Below are 14,581 nucleotides of genomic sequence, written 5' to 3' on the forward strand. Positions count from 1 at the left end.
GAAATCTATGAACTCGGAATGGAAAAGAATGACATCTAGATTTTCACTCACCCTTAGGTGAAATTTAGCTTTTCTTTTGATTATGGTTGTAGATATCACACTTTCATGGTAGTAGCAGTAGGAGCTACTTTGTCACCTGTGACAAAGCTACTTTTTATTTATTTATTTATTATTATTTTTTTTTGGTTAAATCCATCAATAGTTTATTTTTTTTTTTTTAAGAAACCTTTTATTTTATATTGGAGTATACTTGATTTAACATAGTTGTGTTAATTTCAGGTATACAGCAAAGTGATTCAGTTACAGAGTTATATAGTTATACATCAGGTATATAGTTACACATATATCATGTCTTCTTATACAGACATACAAATAGTTATACATATGTTATACAGTTATACATCATATGTTATATAGTTATGTCAGTTATATACTTATACATGTGTCACGTCTTCTTAAATGCAGCTTCCTGTACAAGCTATTACTCATTGTAAAGTGCCGATTGAAGACTGATTTCCTAGCTCCAATGGTGTAATTGAGAACTGGACATATTCTAAGCATATGAGTTTTTTTTCTTAGAGAATATAACCCATAAAAAGAGTAAAACAATGCTAGCCTGAAGGCCACCTACTTTCCCTAGACTTAGATTCATACCCCAAAGAAGAGTAAGTTTTCAGGAGGACCACTAAGACTGGAGGAGGTGAACATTATCCCAGGCACTGTATGGCTCTGGGAGCTATATGCAGCTTCTCCAGGAAGAGGAAGTGCAACATTCTTCCAGCAGGTACCAGCAAGTGTGAGAGCAAAAACAAATGGCTGTGCCAGTTCTTAGTTGTGGCACGTGTGGCGTGCAAACTCTTAGTTGCAGCATGTGGGATCTAGTTCCCTGACCAGGGATCAAATGTGGGCGCCTTGCACTGGGTGAACGGTGTCTTAGCCACTGCACCAGCAGCGAAACCCTGACAAAGCTATTTTAATGTCACATCACAGTGGATACAATGTGATCAATCGTTGTTTCTGGTTATTTTGACATTACAAGAGCTATTAAATCCATTTCAAGATTTGACTATTTAATATATTAATAAAAGACACATAACAAAATGAAAAATAAAATATGAAACAAATGCACTTTGTGCCAGGACAAGCTTAACTGACAGAAGCCTCCTTCAAGACCGTCTATCCTGAGCCCTCAGACAGGAGACAGGCGATATTCTGTGCCTACACTACCCAAATGGGGATACTGTGTTCAATCACCTTATTCCTTGAAAGTGAGGGATAAGGAGCAGAGGAGCAAGAGAAAATAACTGGGAAGAGGTTTTTAAAAAAAAGAAGAAGAAGAAGAAGAAGAAGATTGGAGAGAGGAGAGGAGTCCAGTGGTTAAGAATCCACCTGCCAATTCAGGGGACATGGGTCCAAACCCTGGTCAGGGAACTGAGATCCCACATGCCATGGGGCAACTAAGCTCGTGTGCTATAGCTACTGAGTCAGTGTGCTCTAGAGCTCATACCCTACAATGAGAATCCAGGGGTCACGGGTGGGGACAAGAGAAGTAAATACAGGGCAGGGAGTAGTGAACAAGGAACTATGGAGGAAGGAGGGCAACCCGGAAATCTCGAGGGCTGACGACATCCACGCTCCCGAATGCCACGTCTCTGCCCTCCTCCAGGGTTACTCCAGCTCAGTGTGCACTGTTCCTTCCCATGCCTGCACACGGAGAATAAAGCCACTGGACGAAACAGCAAGAAGACAGCATCACACAGTGCTCCCCAGAGGCCAGACCCAGGTGGGGTCTGCTCTGGGCAGAGCTTTCACAAGGTCCCAGTGAACTGGGGAAATTAATGACAAGGTACTGAGTATGTTACAAAACTAATATATCCCATTTCAAAGAATGCTCTTTGTTCTGAAATTATGGCTTTTCTATATTTTTATATTAAAATATCCTTTTTATCAAACAGTACTGATATTAGATAACGTTTGGTTTTATATTTTAATATTCTTCCTTGGAAGAATAAAGTATTATAAGCCCTGTATCTGTTCCCCAGTTTTTAAAACCATTTCCATTACTCTTGAAATCCACAAGGCTGGAAAGCACTATCTTATGCCTTCTGTTTAACTAACTCTTCTTCTTTTAGAGGTAAATTTTCGACAAGCAATGTGGCTTCTGATCCAGCATGTGGGTTTAGCAGCATATGATTTAGGGTCAGTTTCCTTTGAGTTTGACCTCTGCCTCTGCTCTTCTCTACCTGTCTGACCTTGGGCAAGGAACTTGATCTTCCCAAGCCTCAGTTTCCTCATCCATAATTCTGAATCATTTTTACCTCATGAGGTTGTTGAAGGATTAATGAGACAATGAATGTAAAGGTACTTTGTATATTGCTAAGTAGAGTTGTTATTATCACCATCATCATTTTTATTATTGTAATCCAATATTACCTGATTAATAGCAGAACTTGATTTCACACTGGATTTTGGCTTCCACACTGGGTTTTAGATTCCACACTGGACTGACCCCTTGCCCAGTATTCTTCAAACTGTCCAGTGATTGACAATTCACACTTAGAGAATCTATGTCAGATTGTGTCTTCTATTTAGCTCGTGACACATTAACCATTTATTTAATATTCTTGCCAAAATTGCGTAATCTGACTCTAGTCATGAGGGAACATCAGACAAAACCCAATTTGAAAGACCTCTAAAAAATAACTGGCCTAAATTCTTCAAAAATGTCAATGTCATGAAAAATTTTTAAAAAGGGCCAGAAAACTATTCCAGCTTTATAACTCTGTATTGAATTCTGGACCAAAAAAAAAGCATCACTATGAAAAAAAATTGAAAGCAACCTGCAAAATATAAGATGTGTAATTAGATAACAATATTCATTCTCAAATATCCTGGGGTGAATATTCGTCTTAGAAAATATATGCTGGAGTATTTAACGACAAAGGGGGATGGTTTCTGAAACCTGCTGTCAAGAGGTTTGGAAAAATACATATAACGTGGGTGCTAAGTCGCTTCAGTTGTGTCTGACTCTTTGCAACCTTATGGACTGCCTGTCCATGGGATTCTCCAGGCAATAATACTGGAGTGGGTTGACATGCCCTCCTCCAGGGGATCTTCCCAACCCAAGGACTGAACCCAGGTCTCCTGTGGCTCCTGCATTGCAGGCAGATTCTTAACTGCTGAGCCACCAGGGAAGCCCAATATAAAAATATATGATATATAAATAATATATATAAGAAATATATATACAGAGAAAGATATATAGATATAAAGATATACAGAAAAAGATACATAGAAAGAATATATATACATATATATGTATATAGGTATATATATATATATGTATATATATATATATACATAGAAAGAACAAATTTGGCAAGGTATTAAAAGTAGCTGTTACATGTAAGGCACTATGTAGGACAATAACAGGGCTTCTCAGGTGGCTCATGGTAAGGAATCCACCTGAGAATGCAGGAGATATAAGAGACAAGAGTCGAAATCTTATGTCGGGAAGATCCCCTGGAGGACGGCATGGCAACCGGCTCCAGTATTCTTGCCTTGAGAATCCCATGGACAGAGGAGCCTGATGGACTACATACCATCCATAGGGTCACAAAGAGTCAGACGTGACTGAAGCAACTTGGCACTTAGAATGTAGCAGTTAATATAATGAAACCGTGTCTGCACAAGCTATGTGGGGATGCCTCACAGTGACCAGCCTCAGTAAATAGTAAGTGCTCAAATTATTATCCTACAACTTCTCTTCAGGAAATTAAAGCAAGCTTTCCTTCATTATCAGTTCATTTTTCACTTCCTAAGGCAAGAAAGAGAGGGGAGGGCTCCAGGCAGAAATGAACAGGGGTGGCATTAATGTCCAGATTCATTCATGATGCATAGGGATTCAAAAAACATGCTGCAGGAAATTTAACCAGGAGCAGGGGCTCAAAACCCAAGTACCCGTAAACAAATGCCGCCTCTATCTTACTTTTGAAAAGATGAAAGGAGAAGAGATAGGTAGATAACAGAGTTAACATTTACCCAACATATGAGCCTCTTGCTCAAATTTCAGAACACATTTAAGAGGTGAGTAATATTATCACCATCTCCTGGGTGAAGAGACTCAGGCTCAGGAGAAGCGAAGGGACCACTCAAGATCACTCAGCTATTAAACATCTTACTAACCAGCTGGAGGAAACAAGTATTCCAGCCCAGGCTTCTCCAAGGTCAAAGTCTATTTCTTTAACTATTTGCAACATAATGCAGCTCTCCTTAAGGTGAGTGATTGCCAATATTTTTTCCATTCCCCAAAATAGTGTTTTCTAAGCTGAAATAGACACCCATTGATTAAACCCAGCAGCCCTCGTTATTAATCAGTCTCTCTAGTGAAAAATAAAACAGCAGGTTCCAGCATTTTTATTCTTAGCTCCCTTACAAAGAGTAAGGAGAGGTGGAAAGGGAAAGGAAGGAAGCTGGCATCCAAACACAAGGTGGCTGAATCAAACCCATCTTTGGCTGCCCCTGGATTCTCAAGTGCACAGCCCTTGACCAATTCCATGACAGCAAAACTTTTGCAACTCACTTTTGAATCCTGGAACCATTTATTCCTCCATGGTGACAGGCCATGGCATTTTGTGTCCCTATTATTAACAATGCATTTTTTCTCAATGGCAACTGGTTAAGGTTCGCAGGTTAGAATAACAATGATCTGCATTGCGAGCCCTCTGACCGCCTCACCCGCCCATCACTTGTCCAGGTGTTCCCAGTGCTGGTGATTACAATGCCAAGGTTTTGACACTCCTCCCCACTGCCTGGTGATTCACTCATAACTGACACTCAAGCCTTCACTCCTCACTGTTGGAAAAAGAATTTCAAATCTCTGGGAGTTCTTTCCCCATTTTTCTTCTGTGCTGATAAATTCTGGAGAACAGTAGGGATAACAGTAAGACATCCATCATGTTGCAGGATTTAGAAGCTGCTGGTGTGACATTCTCAGCCAGTATACCCGCACGCTAACTCTAACAATGATCTGTGGCTCTCAGTTTCCGGGAATATTGCCTGGATGCATCATTCTATTCCTCCTCTATGCCAAATGCTCTAAGGTAGGCGTTCTGAGTCTCACCCTCTAAAACCCAGGGAGGAGGCAAGCTACAACTAAATCCCAGTGACAACAGTATATTATTCTGTGAGGATGCAGAGAACTCTTCTTTCATTTGCAAAGGTAAGTGGAAAACACTCAGGGCTTAAAAGTCCATGGACCTTGAAAGAAGACAATTTCAGCTAAAGTCTGAGGACATTAAAGTATTTGCAAAAGTTAGCAAAATCCATGCCAAACAAGTGTCCCATCTTGCTGAATTTCACTGGTTTCTTCCTATCATGTTCATTATTTCCACATTTTCTGTTTTTTTAAATTTTTGGTTGCACTGGGTTTTTGTTGCTGCGCTCAGGCTTTCTCTGGTTAAGTCAAAGTGGCGGGGTGGAGGGGCTACTGTTTGTTGTGGTATATGGGCTTCTCACTGCAGGGGCTTCTCTTGTGAAGCACAGGCTCTAGGCACGTGGGCTGCAGTAGCTGTAGCTCCCAGACTCTAGGGCAGGGGCTCAGTAGTTGTGGACGTGGGCTTAGCTGCTCTGGGGCCTGTGGAATCTCCCCAGACCAGGGATCAAGCCCATTTCCCCAGCTTGGCAGGCAGATTCTAATCCACTGCACCACGAGGGAAGTCCCACATTTTCTAACACCATCCTTGGATCACCAATAAGGCCAGTCGCTTTTTGTCATTAATGGCAATCTGAGTTTGTGAGTCTTTCTAAAAATTTCTGTTCTTCAAAAACTACTTTCAGTTCCTCAAAAATAAAACTCAGCTGACTTAACCATCATTCCATGATAATTAGAACTTCTGATTACGTGAAGGGATGGCTTAGAAATGGTGAGCTGCTATCTCCTGCGTCTGACAGTATGAAACAACCCTGACTATTTCATTAACATTTAACTAGTCCTTAAACCAGAGAAGGCAATGGCAACCCACTCCAGTACTCTCGCCTGGAAAATCCCATGGGCAGAGGAGCCTGGTGGGCTGCAGTCCATGGGGTCACTAAGAGTCAGACATGACTGAGTGACTTCACTTTCACTTTTCACTTTCATGCATTGGAGAAGGAAATGGCAACCCACTCCAGTGTTCTTGCCTGGAGAATCCCAGGGACGAGGGAGCCTGGTGGGCTGCCATCTATGGGGTCGCACAGAGTCGGACACGACTGAAGCGACTTAGCAGCAGCAGAAGCAGTCCTTAAACCAGTGGCCTCCAAAGAGTTTGCACATGCGTTCTCCCCTCAAAAAATGTTAAAACATACTTCTGGTATGCTAGGTTGTAATAAACAGACCCAAATATGTAAGAGGGCTCAAATGCACTAAAGTTTCTTCGTTGTATAATAATGGCCTGAGCTGCATGTTCCTTGTACGTGAGTGGCTACCCTCCCAGCACTGTATCACAGATGCAGGTTCCTTTCATCCTGGGCCTCCAACATCGCCAGGACCTGGCCATTTTCTGCATCTAAGCCAGCAGTGGGGAAAGAGTACAAAGGAGACATGTTAGAAGCCTTGGCCCGTAACTGATACATATCCCTTCTACTCACCTCCCACTGGGGAGAACTGGGACCCATCATTTACAAGCGGTCTGGGAAAGTTGCCTCTGGCTGGGTAGCAGCTTCCCATCCACTGTATTTTCTGGAAAGAAGGACAGATTTTGGTGAACGGCTAACTGTTTGCCATAACTCTCAATTTACTCTTTCCTTTATTCAGTCACTTTTTTATTTATAAATGGTGTGCATGGATGCTCAGTCACTCAGTTGTGTCTGACTCTTTGTGACCCTGTGGATTGTAGCCCACGAGGCTCCTCTGTCCATGGGATTTCCCAGGCAAGAATACTCAAGTGGGTTACCATTTCCTTCTCAGAGGATCTTCCTGACCAAGGGATCGAACCCACATCTCTTGCGTTTCCTGCATTGGCAGGTGGATTCTTTATCACTGAGCCACCTGGGAAGCCCACAAATGGTGTACATATGTGCAAATATATGTAAAGCATTGTACTAATATGTATACTGTAAAGCATACACAGAAATGTACATTAAAAAGATAAGAAGAAATGTTTAAATAGAAGTTTTGAATGTTCTTCCTGGAGACCATTCAGTTATGAGCATTTACCCCTAGATCTATTGCTCAAGACTCTAGGCAGTCCTAGAAGTTAGGAAGTGCTCTTCTCAGGGAGAGATTGAGAAAATGAGGGCCATCACCCTCCCCTAGTCTTTCCCATCTCTGTAGATAATACCACCCACACAACTGCTCAAGTCCCAAAGGCAGAAATCATCGTCAATATTTCCCCACCCTCCCCCTCCATATCCAGTCCCCAGCTGCTCCTGGCCACTGACCCTCCCAATCAGACCCACAATCCCAGCCATCTTTCCACCTCCAAAACTCCAACCGTCCCCCAGGCACTATCATCTCCTGTCTGGACCCTACAGTAGTCTCATGTCCCAAAAAACACCCTCTATGGGACAGCCAGTGTGATCTTTAAAGCTTAATAAAGATTAGGTGACTGCCCTTCAAACTCTCCAATGGGCTGATATTTCATATAAAATCTAACCTCCTTATCCAAGCTCACAAGGCATTGTAAGAACTCAGTAAATATCTCTTGAATATTGTTAAACGTATGCATGGTAGAAGAAAAAAAGGTTGAAAATGTTTTTGGCAAACAAAATGTACTCATCTTCACTCTTCATTTGCTCAATGGCATCGTTCCTAATTGAAAACAAACTTATTCACATTTTGAAAAGAAGAAAGAGGAAAGGGAGAGGAGGAGGATAAGGAAAAGAAATTAAAGGTATCTGTTTCCAGGTAAATTCCACCCCAGGGACCAATAATTCTTTGAATTACTGTTTTCCCCTTCTAATTCAAGCCGATCCTCACTCACTTGCCTTGCAAGAGATTAGTAGCAAGAAAGAAACGGAAAAGATAGTTTATTTTCCAGCTTTCCATTTTTTCCTCCCAAAGAGCAAAACCCATTGAGGAGAACAGAATTTAATGAAACAAAAAGCCTCAGAGGGAAACTCGGGAGGGGATTTCCCTCCAAGAAAAAGAAAAAGCTCTGGGTTGAAGGAAGACAGACAGATCTAAGACCTTGGAGAAAAATGTCACATGTGGCCGGAAGAAGCTGGGAGGCTGTGTTCTCACTCGAAGCCCCAGATTCCTTATGAGTGTCAGGGCCCCAAGAGCCAAAGGGATCCTGTAAGCTCAAGACAGCAGTAGTCTCAGTGGAACCAGTATAAAGACTTGTCTAATGCAATATGTTGGCACTGCATAAGACCTGAGAATCTTGGCACAGCTCCTGGGAAGTGAGAGAGGTTAGACCAGAATAACAGAGGTTAAATTTCCTGTCAATCCAAGAAGCTAGGTGTCCAGAGTCAAAATTAGGTCGATTTATAGAAACAAAAGAAATGTCATTTCTCTTGAATAGCTTTATTTGTGTCCTGAGATTTATACCCACTATATCCTTGTACAAAAATGTGCAAGGATTTATCACCTTCATAATGAGTTCTGATTCAATGTCATAATTGTAATAATGTCACTCTTACTCATATGCATTCTAATATGCTTTCCTGGAGCAAACGTGTGGAGTAAAAGAGTGGTGGTGGGGGGTGGGGGGAATTATGAAGAATGCTGATGCTGCCCCAAAGGATGCATCTCATGCATGCATCTTAGCTGGCATGCATTTCAGTGGGCAAAAGGCTGAGAACTGGTGCTTGGCCCCTGTCTCATTCTGACTTGATCGCAGTTTCTTGTTTCCATCCCTAACCAGGCTTATTACATAACTTGGGACAGGAGGAGGTGACATGGCTTGGAAGGTTGTGGACCAAGACTCTCTGGGATGGAAATCAAGGTCTGCCAGCTCAGGAAACTATGTATGTGCAGCAAGTTTCCTAATCCCTCTGTTTTATCATCTGGATAATAACATTCTTACTTTATTGGGTTACTGTGGGTTAAATGTGATAGTTTTAAGGTGCTTAGCACAGTGCTTGTCACATGGTAAGTTCTGTTACACATACATGTAAACTGAAGGGCACACAGATCACTTTGCTGTCCACCTGAAACTAATACAACATTGTTCATCAGCTACGTTTGTTGTTGTTGTTGAATCGCTAAGTCGTGTCTGATTCTTTGCAACTCCGTGAACTATAGCCCATCAGGATCCTCTGTTCATGGGATTTCCCAGGCAAGAATACTGGAGTGGGCTGCCATTTTCTTTTTCAGAGGATCTTCCCAGCCCAGGGATCGAACCCATGTCTCCTGCATTGGCAGGTGGATTCTTAACCACTAAGCCACCAACTGTAAAGTAAAAAGTTATTAAAAATGATAATCATTATTACTCAATTCAGTTCAGTTCAGTCGCTCAGTCATTATTACTAGCTTTTACTATACTGGTACTTGGAAAAGGCTGAGTGAATGAATGAATGACCTACCCTTCAGTGTATTAAGAATAGAAAATTACCAAGAAATACAGAATAGTGCTGTCCCAGGCCAAATACTGTGACATTTAGTGCTGCTGCTAAAGCACACACATTCAGTGCTTGTCACCTATCCTGAGGTGTCCTTGAGATAACTCATGGGACACGTGGTCTCACTGATGATCACCAGCCGACGCTGGCAAGAACTTCAGCCTTGATCAGGAATACACTCCGTCGTTATGCCCAATAATTTCCTCCTGGAAATGCTGTGTTCAGTGGAAATCAATCTTGCAATTTTAGCCCCAAGTAGCAGTAGAATAAATCAATTTCAAGAATAATGGGAAATCAAGAAATGTATATCCTTCTACAGGAGATATATTTAAGACAACCTTCAGCCAACAACTCAGCAGGGTGAATAGTTGGACAGCAGCCATTTGAAAACATTCAGATTTTAAGAAATGGTGTTGACAAATTCCTTTCCTGATACCCTCTGGGGGGAAAAAAAAACCTCTGCGTTGAAAGAAAAATGATGCATGTATGATCAACGGTCCTGTGTTGCTTTCCCATAGAAACACAAAGCAAAAGCACTAACATGCCATGTTCTTGCATCTCTCTGGGCCTTTGCCTATGCTGTTCCCTGAGTCCAGAGTGTCCTCCACACACCTCCTGTCCTCACTGGGTCCCATAATCCCAGCAAATCAGGCTTAACAGCATGGGTTCAAATCCCAGCTCCACGTTTCCCTGGATAGGTGATGCTGAACAGGTTACTTCCCTATTACTCAGTTTTCTATGGGGATAGAACTGTACCAACCTTGTGGGGCTTTTGGAAAATTAAATAGGTTAATGTAGGTAAAATACTTAGAATACAGCGGTTCCTGGAATAGAGGAAGCACTACATAGTCTTGTTTTTCACATCCTAGCTTCAGCTCTGACCTCTTGTGAAGGCTCCTTCATTCCCCTGGGCAGAATGATAAACCTCCTCCACCAGGCTCACACACATCTCTGCTGTAGTATGTATCACCTTCAATCACAACCGCCAGTGTGTATGTCTGCCTTGCCACTCTGCAAAAACATGAGGAATAGGAACGCCATCATTTGACCCTGGGAGTCTTCAGGCCTTTTACCAGAGCCATGGGAATGACAGATGCGCAATAAACATTTGGTTACCATAGGAGGGCATTGGTTAAGCGCTCCTTAAGCTTTTCAAGCTTCCTATGCGATCTTTTTCCTTCCTTTCATGAAACTGTTGAAGAATTGTTCGGTCTGCTTGGAAAGTCAAATAATGTAAGGTTCTGAGCTTGTACAACTATCACTGATTTCATAAAAATTCTTTCTCGGCAGCACTAATAATGGTGGATTAATGTTGTTACTGAGAAGGCAGAATGACTTGACCTAGCACATGTTATCTCTAGAGCTGACCTTTAACAGGTTCTCGGGAAGCCTCAACTTCTCTGCATTGCTGGGACATGAGACCAATCACAGTCCTGTGCAGAGACGTGGGAGTGGCTACTCACAGCCAATCAGCAAGCGGGATAGGACCTTGGCGGGAATGTGATGCAAGGAGACTCTGAAAATATCCAGTCCATGGAAAGCGAGGGGAATTTCACCCTGTCAAAGTGAGAAGGAGATGATGAAATAAGAAGCTTCCCGGCAGTTGAGTAGAAAATATCCTGACTGAGTTGGAAGGCAATGAGGAACCCGGGAAGGTTCTGCCCACCTTGGGAAGGCAGTGGAGCAGTCAGGAGAGCACCAGATAGGGGATCCTAAGACTCGAATCTCTCCTACTGCACAGCACAGAGAACTCTGCTCAGTGTTACGTGGCAGCCTGGATGGGAGAGGAGTTGGGGGTAGAATGGATACACGTATATGTATGGCTGAGTCACTTTGCTGTCCGCCTGACACTATCACAACATTGTTAATTGGCTATACTCTGATATAAAATTAAAAGTTTTTTTTAAAAAAAGAATCAAATCTCAGTTCTTCCATTGGATGAGTTAACTTTCTCCTCTTCAAAACAGAGAATTAAGTGAAGAAAACTGCAAAATGCTGCTGCTGCCGCTGCTGCTAAGTCACTGCAGTGGTGTTCGACTCTGTGCGACCCCACAGACGGCAGCCCACCAGGCTCCGCCGGCCCCGGGATTCTCCAGGGAAGAACACTGGAGCGGGTTGCCATTTCCTTCTCCAGTGCATGAAAGTGAAAAGTGAAAGTGAAGTCGCTCAGTTGTGTCTGACTCTTAGTGACCCCATGGACTGCAGCACACCAGGCTCCTCCATCCATGGGATTTTCCAGGCAAGAGTACTGGAGTGGGGTGCCATGGGGATTTCCCTGGTGGTCCAGTTGCTAAGACTCCATGCTCTCAATGCTGAGGGTCCTGGGTTTGGTCCCCAGCCAGGAAACTAGATCCCGCATACCGCAACTAAGATCCAGTGCAGCCAAACAAATAAAAGTAAACATTTTTTTTTCAAGGACAAAATTACAAACTTTATTAAAATAAATCTAATTTATATTTTCAAGTATAGCAGCTGAGTCAGAGATCATCTGCTGCTGCTGCTAAGTCACGTCAGTTGTGTCCGACTCTGTGCGACCCCATAGACGGCACCCAACAGGCTCCTCTGTCCCTGGGATTCTCCAGGCAAGAACGCTAGAGTGGGTTGCCATTTCCTTCTCCAGTGCATGAAAGTGAAACGTGAAAGTGAAGTTGTTCAGTCATGTCTGACTCGTAGCGACTCCATGGACTGCAGCCTACCATGCTCCTCCATCCATGGGATTCTCCAGGCAAGAGTACTGGAGTGGGTTGCCATTGCCTTCTCCAAACATTTTCTTTTAATGTGAGAAATGATTCAATATGTTTGAATCATTCACTCAAGAACTCATGGAAAGAGCTCCCACCCTGAACAGAAACCTCTCCATCTTCTTCACTCTACGGGTTGGAAGAGAGGTCTCTGCCTTCATTTAACTTAAATTAGCAACTTTTTAAGAAGTTTAGAGGGACAAGAGGTTTAAAGGTTTTATCTTGGGATAAAACATTAATAGGAACCTCCTCTTTTGGCTACTATACCTTTGAAACATTCAATTATACAGTATGATTTATGGCCTATGTAATCTTTTATCTTAAGAGCAAACATTTAAGATGCAAACTTGCAGTGGTGTGTATTGGGAGCTGGTGCCTCAAGATAGCAAGAACTTATTTTGCATATCTCTTCCCAGTTTTGTGTTTTGTGATATCATGTTGGTAACTTTAAGTTAGCCATAGTGCATGTATTTAACCCTGGCAGTTGACAAATGCTATAAATCAGTTGTTGGACTTTTTTTTTTTTTTCTCTGTCTAAAATTTGGCTGACCACTGACCCAGCCCCAAAGGACTCAAGATTCCCCCAGTCATCACTCTCCATCCACACACTACAAAAAGGAAACTGCAACCACATACACAAATACTAGACAGGGATACAACACTGTGTAGCTAGAACAGCAAAAACAAAATGAAAACCCCTGGTGTATTAACTGTACATTCTTATCACGTGAGATTCTGACAAAGAGATGTCTTGAGTTTTCTTCTTTTTTAATTGAGAGTAACTGTAATATGCCAGAGAATTTTGAATCAGCCTTATGTGGAGCTTCAACTGAATCTACTCAAAAGACATATAACAGCTGGAATTCAAACATCTCCATTGCACGTTGCAGGTAATATAATAATAGTATAACTGGCTTGTCAAAACAGGTGACCCCTCATTTTCCCCAGTGAGCTAATGCAGTGTTGCATTTATAACCTTTCAATCCATGGTGGTCAACTGAACACATAGCCTTTGTTTTCTCTTACTTCTATTATCTATTCTCCTAAAGTTTAAATGGATTGTTCCTTTTCTTCTGCAGCTCCAAACATTATGCTATGTTCCCAAGACTGACAGGGGAAGAGGAAAATGCCTGCATGTATAGACCATTGATGCTTCTCAGGGGTCCTTTTCACATGCAATTCTCACTTAATTCTTACGCACACCCTCTAAAGTAAGGTGCATCCATTTTCAGATGGGGAAAAAGATGTTCCTCATGATAAGAGCTGTGGACTCCGCACCCTATTGTCGTTATTGCTCCTAGCCACTGGACACTGACTATCAATAAGCCATCAACACCCTACCACTAGAATGACTATAGTAGGGGAGCAAAAACTGCCACCCCAAATTGTGCCTCTTTGGCATGAAAATTAATCTAGGCTGGTTATTTTTCAGGCCTAAAAGATTCAGGAAGAACCACTGAATTTTCCCTAACAGCCTAAAAGAGTATAAATAGAAGACCAATTCCAGGAAGGCACTGTCATCGTTATTGATACCTGCAGTATGAACTAAGGAGGAACCTGAGAAATTTCTGCTCATAAAAATTCCTCTCTGTATCCCACTGTCTCCGTATGCCCTGCAAACATTTATTTATCAAATATTTGCTTTTCCACCTCCATATACATAGCCTTCCTCCCTTTTGTAGGTCCAAACCATTACCCCCAACATCCTCTTTTATCTTTAGCTAAAAATGGAATTTATGATGAGGGCTTTGGCCATTTTGGCGAGTTATAGAGTTTTCCTGGGTTTCTCCCATGTATACATGTTACGAAAATTTTGTTTGACTTCCCCTGTTAATCTGTCTACACAGTTTTTTAGATCAGCCGAAAGAACCTAGAAGGATAAAGGAAAACTTCTTCCTTCCTGACACTACCAAACTGCCCCTAGTTCTTAGGGTCATAAAGCATAGGACAAGAACTTAAGTTTCATGTTCAAATACTGTCTCATGTCAACATTTCAAGCAAACCAGTATCTTGTCTTTTTTTTTTTTTTTTTTTTTTTGGCTTTTGCCATGGGAAGATTCTCCACCTAGAAAGACTTACAAAAAGGTAAATCCCCCAAACATACGAGGGCGTTCAAATTCAGGACAGTAAACATTAAAATGATGATCATGGGCATCTATCCTATTCAGGGCAGTCTATTAGCTCTTGAGTCTCCTTCTTTATTTGGGAAAATAACCGAATTCTGATCATTACCATTCCAACATAAGAAAGAATGCAAATTCCCAGCCTTCCTGGCAGCTAGGATTCATGCACGTGCT

This window comes from Capricornis sumatraensis, chromosome 14 (genome assembly GCF_032405125.1).
Source record: "Capricornis sumatraensis isolate serow.1 chromosome 14, serow.2, whole genome shotgun sequence".
NCBI lineage: Eukaryota > Metazoa > Chordata > Mammalia > Artiodactyla > Bovidae > Capricornis > Capricornis sumatraensis.